The sequence below is a fragment of the Glycine max genome, chromosome 13, assembly GCF_000004515.6.
Source record: "Glycine max cultivar Williams 82 chromosome 13, Glycine_max_v4.0, whole genome shotgun sequence".
NCBI lineage: Eukaryota > Viridiplantae > Streptophyta > Magnoliopsida > Fabales > Fabaceae > Glycine > Glycine max.
This window is the reverse complement of record NC_038249.2, coordinates 22,406,865-22,413,229: the sequence shown is the minus strand read 5'-3', so window position 1 is coordinate 22,413,229 and position 6,365 is coordinate 22,406,865.

The window sequence follows — 6,365 nt, the reverse complement described above, 5'->3', positions numbered from 1 at the left end:
TCATACTATTGCACTCGAGTGACTTTGAACAGAAATTGAGTATTTTGACTTCAAAAGAATAAAGGTGATTAATTACTAGCAAATTAATAATCACTAGCAAAATATCTCTTCCACACATTTTCTTCAGCATAACATAAATTTCAAAGGTGATTAATTAATATGCAATAATTTGTACAAGTAATAACATTATTAAAAAACAAAATAAATTTTCATCATCAAAAGTAATTGAAGCACCGCCAAAAAACCCTGGTATCCGAAATTCATTGAAATGTTTCTTCAATGTCAAGGGTTTAAACTTTCAAAATAGTACTTGGAATAAGGAACACAAGTACTTCAAGTGAAGATTAATATTTCATTATAAAGAGTATCTAAAAATATCTTATACACATATTAAATGAGTTAAGTAACATGATATGGTCTTATTAGAAGAGAAAGACATAATTTTTAGAGTGTAATTATTATGAATTATCGTAAAATAATTTTATATTATATTATTACCTTCCGTCTTATCTTATGTATAAGAAAAAAGATAACATTGTTTTGTAATTATAAGAAATATATGATTATTTTATTATTAAATTTATTTTTTATTCCTAATTAATTGTGAGATATTAATAATTACACTCATTCTTTTATGAGAGTATGTGTATTTATTGAACAATCAATAAAAAAAAATATACTCATTAGTTAAAAAATTATCTTTTAAAAAATAATATATTTTAAGTCATTAATGTAATGGATAGTATTGGAATAAAATTAAAATTTATAAAAAAATTAGTTAATCTAATCACTTTTATCGATATTAAATATGAATTAGGTAAATGTTTTTTATATATAGAACCAAAGATAATATATAATTATAAATTAATGTGAATATAACTTTATAGGTAATTATTATCAAAATAAAAAAATATTATACATAATAATTTATAATTAGATGATAATGTAAAATTATTTTTAATTTTACTAACCTGCAAAATTTTTCTCTAATTTTTATCAAATTTAATTATTGAGTCCTACAAACTAATCATAGTGAGTTTATTTTATGAAAATTGAGTGTATGTCATGTTGACCCAAATTCATTTATTATTTGAAATTTTTTTTTATAAAAATCAAAATGGTATGATAAATTTAACAGGCCTGGGAGAATTTTTGCCTGTTTATTGTTTAAATGAAAAGACGATAAACAATACAGTGTTATTTTCTTCAAAAGCCACACATCTCAATATTTTTAAATCTTCTTCTATTTATCTATATATTAAATCTACAATATTTTTATAATTTTAAAATTATTTTACTTTTTTCAAATAAAATAAAATAAAATATATAGCATACTTTTAAAAATATAAATAAATGTTAACTGTAATATTTTATATTTATAAATGTTTAATGTGTCATAGAGTTTTAAAATATAGATAAATGTCATAGGATTTAATTTATCATATATATTATAACTTACTTTTAGTATAGAAAGATTCATTTTAAGAATGTTTGGGATTTCAATTTTTTAGCTGACGCATTTAATTAACTACCAAGGGTTATCCCACACCACCAGGGGTCCATATACTCGGCGGTTAATAGTACAATTTCTTGACTGAATAAATATTATTTTATCTAACATGATATTATATTTATGTTGAGTTTATTTATCTTAAATTTATATTGTAAAATATACCTTAATCATAGTTTTATATATATATATATATATATATATATATATATATATATATATATATATATATATATATATATATATATATATATATATATATTACTTTAATTCTATGGCAATTATATATAATGTTAATATTAATATATTATGCCAATAAATCAAGTTGATTCGACTTTATCTCAGATGTACATCAAGTCTTAATAGGATTAAGTGTGAGTTCACAAAACTAACCTACCAAAATTCTTAACAAAATAGACACACAATTAAGTAATAAACTCGTTCAAATCAATCCCCCAAACACTCTTAATTTTTTTTTTCCAATAGTGATAATTAGAACTGAATCTAAGTTTCGTGCATTCTACCTAAATCTCACTACTAAATCGACCTTAATGGGCTTAGGACACAATTGAATTGGTTATTTCAAATATAATTTAATTATTTGGATATATTATTGCTGGGATAGGCTAGAATTTGTGGCTTCTAATAGTCTTACGTATGATTGGCGAATGCACTTTGCTGCTGGTTGTAACTGCCCCCACAATTTATATATATATATATATAATATTTATTTTTGCCCCCACAAAACATTTTTTTAAAATCAATGTAAAAGATTATAAGAGATAATAAATTGGTATCAATTTTATCACTTCACACTTTCAATTTTTATAGTATTGATAGTAAAAAAATATACAATATTTTAAAATATGAAAATGTATAAAGGATAATTATAATTTGTAAAAACATAGATATTTTAAATTTTTTTTACTTACCCATTATGTATTTTGTAAAAAATTGTAATATTTTTTCGATGAAAATATTATAGTTTTTCCCCACTAGAAACAATTTTTGGATCCGCCACTTATGGGTAGTGTGATGTTTTGAATTCAAAGATATCTCAGGCTTCTTTTTTAAAAAAAAATCAATTGTGTATATTCTACCTTATATTTGTTCAAATTTATAGTATTGGTTTTAACAAGCTAACATTTAGTTCTTCTAAATTAAGAAATAAAATTGATATAATTATATTATTTAATAAAAAATAATTCAGAAAATGTAATTGTATATTCTTATAATTTAAATACTAATAATCTTAGATGACGGATAAAAGAAAATAAAATAAGTAATAATATTTTATTTTATTATATTCTCTAATTCATACCGTAGAATAATAATTAGTAAGCACCCCGTCCGTTGTATCTGCGTTAACATGACGGTATGCCAAACACTTATAATCAATTGAAAGGTGCTACTCAACCATTTTTTCACCCCATATTTCATTCTGTAAGTGATTCTTTTTAGTAATGACATTGACACCACTTGTATGGTCATACTTTTACTAATTATTTTTATCTTACTGTATTTGCCACTTTTGAACTCATGACATGAGCTGCACTTCTTTTCTTTTTTTTCATAAAAAAAAATCTTTTGGTTATTAGCCTAGAAAAACTATGGGTGTTACTTGGTATACCCAACATTTTTTGCCGAGGCACCCAGCACCTAGGGTGAAATGACAAAAATACCCTTCACCATAATAATATAAATACAACAAAAGTTTTCATCCGTACAACGCTTCTTCATTCTTCTTTCTCTTCCTATGACGCTTCTTCTTCCTCTTCCTCTTCCTACGGTGTTGTTTCTTCCTGTCACCGTTCCTATTCGCGGTTGGTGTTTGTGGTTCTTCCTCTGCCACGTATCCTTCGTCTTCCTCTATGGTTCGTGTTGGTCTTCGTAGCAGTTCTTCTTCTCCTTGGTTGGATAATCTTCTTCGAGGTAAGTGGTCCATTCTCCTTCATAGCAATTTTTCCTCTGTGTTGAGTGATTATTTGTTATTATGATGTTGTTGCATGATTGTATTGTTTTATGTTATTGGTTTTTGGTGTTTGTTGTTGTTGGTGTTGTTTTTTTTAAGCTTTGCCGAAAAAAATGGTCCGTTGTCAAAAAAAATTCATACGGATTGATGATCCGTATGATCCATATGGATCACCGATCCGTATGATTCATACGGATTATCAATCCGTATGAACCATACGGATTGATAATCCGTATAAACCATACGGATCAGTAATTCGTATGGGTCATATGGATTGATGATCCGTATGACCCATATGGATCATCGATCAGTATGGTTCATACGGATTGGTAATACGTATGAGTCATACCCATAGTAATCCGTATGGTTCATACGGATTACCAATCCGTACTTTTTTTAAAAAAATTCCTTTTATTTTTGGTAAAAAAAAAATTAGTTATTATTAAAACTAATTATTGTTTTTATAGTTGGTAAATTTTTGTTAATGTTTTTTAAAAAGTTTATTTTGTGTTGTGGAGATAAGGAGTATGGTATTTTTTTAAATTTTTTTTATTAATTCAATATAAAAAACTGAATTTTTTTTACAATTTTTACATACAATGATCCGTATGGTTCATATGGATTGTGAATCCGTATGCACCAACTGTATGGTATTTTTAAAAAAAAATTATTGCAATTTTTTTTAAAAAAATTATTAATTAAAAATAATAATCTGGAAACTAAGTTTAAAATTATTTTTTTTGTTGCAATTTTTTTTAAAAATTCTTGTGACTTATTTTTTAAATTTTTTAAATGTTGTTATGTATGGTAAAAAAATTTACTGTATTTTATTAAAATTTAATTAGTGTTTTGGCCATATGGATTAGTGATCTATATGGTTCATACGGATCACTGATCCGTATGATTTTTTTTTAAAAAAAAATTAAATAGTGTTATGTTTGTTGAAAAATTTTGTAGTTATTATTTTAATTTTTTTTATTTTTAGTGATTTTGTTAAAAAAATTAATGTAGTTATTTTTTAGTGTATGAATCATACGGATCAATGATCCGTATGGTTTTTTTGTAATTTTTTTAAATTGAAAATAATATAGTATAGATACCTTACGGATCTTTCGGATTGCCGACCAAAATTTCAAATATATTTTAGAATGTCAGGCTCTGCTCCATCGCCATCACGATTATGCACGCTCAACGAGGAACTAGATATGGTTCTTACGACTCTGCCTAGTAAGAATGTTTACCTTTCATATTGATACGTTTATTTACAGATGTGACATGTTTGTAGTTAGCTTGAATGTTAATTATATTTGAATGCCAATTTTGTTATATCATGCTTGAATGTTAATTATGTCAGAATTAACAAATGAAGAGTACGGACAATGCTACGAAATGGCCAAGATCATGCTGAAGGCGGCGGTTCCACCAGATACTATTTTAAACATCGTTAACGCCAAAGACTAGGTCATCTTCATTTTGATTTAATTAACATATCATTATTTTGTTATTTTGTGTAACTAACCAACCTTATTTTGTTATATCAAATGTAGATTTACGGTGAAATTAGTATGTCATTTGCTGTGAGGTGAAAAGACGTATTTGATCGCTTATGGCATTTCATTGACAAGGATGGAAATTTCCATACCGTTGTCTACAATCAAGATTTGGACAAACCAACCATTGTAGCAAGGTGGATAGCACTAAGAGATTTTTATTACCTGACCAGAGATCATCAAGTGTAGTTAACTCATTATGGTAAGAGTGTATTCTTTCTCACTATATTCAAGAGCAGTAGCCTGCCAAAATCATTCCCAAGATGACACTCATTATACCATCAAGTGTCAAATTCTGTCACTTTCAAGGTGTATCTCACTCTGCAGAAAGTTACCTATAGTAGCCTGGTAAGCAACTTTCCAATTTAGTTGTCAACAATTGTTTATCTTTCAAGTTTTAAATTTCATAAATTGCTGACATAACATTATTTTTAATATCAGGACGTTCTAAGTACCATGTATTATTTTCTTAAAGACAAAGGTTGAACTCATTTGCTTTTGGAGGACGTTGCAAAATGTCAGCTTGTGTTCAATCACTGGAGAAAGACACTTAAAATTGGAGCTGAATGAAAAATATTTTTGTGAAACACTATCCTTGAAAGCTGGCATGAAAATTGTCTTTGAATTCATTGATCCGACTGTTAACCATGTGTTATTTTAGCCATGTTTATGAACATTATTATGACTTGAAACATTGAACATTTTAACTATTAGGAACATTATTATGACTTATGAACATTATCCCTTTGTTAGTTATATAATAGTTGTTTTATTATGTGTTGATCATAAAATTTTTTCAATCATGTTCTTATATATAATAGTTGTTTTATCATGTCTAATATTATCTCTTTGTTAGTTACCAGTTAACTACAAACAATATCTTTTAGTAATTAATTTGGTCATGTTTTTTAATTAATCACTAAATTAAAATTTAAGCAATCTAATTTTAAAAAAGTTTATATATATTATAATTTTTTTAACAATCTAATTACTAAATACATTTTTTTGTACCACTATAAAATAATATCACAAAATCAATATTTTTGTTTATACCACAATATCACAAAATTAATATTTTTATCATTGCTAAATTTTTGTTATTTGCAGATTTTTGTTATTACAAAAAAATTATTTTTAAAATATTCACAATTTTTTAAAAAATTTACGTACATACGGATCAACGATATATATGATCCATATGTACATATCATTTTTTTTTTTGCTTACCTCTCCTTTTCCGATGATAAAAATCGACCAAAATTCACCGTATACTCCTCACAAACGCACGTATACCACAGAAGATCAAATACGCTTCCAAACTAACCTTAACAGA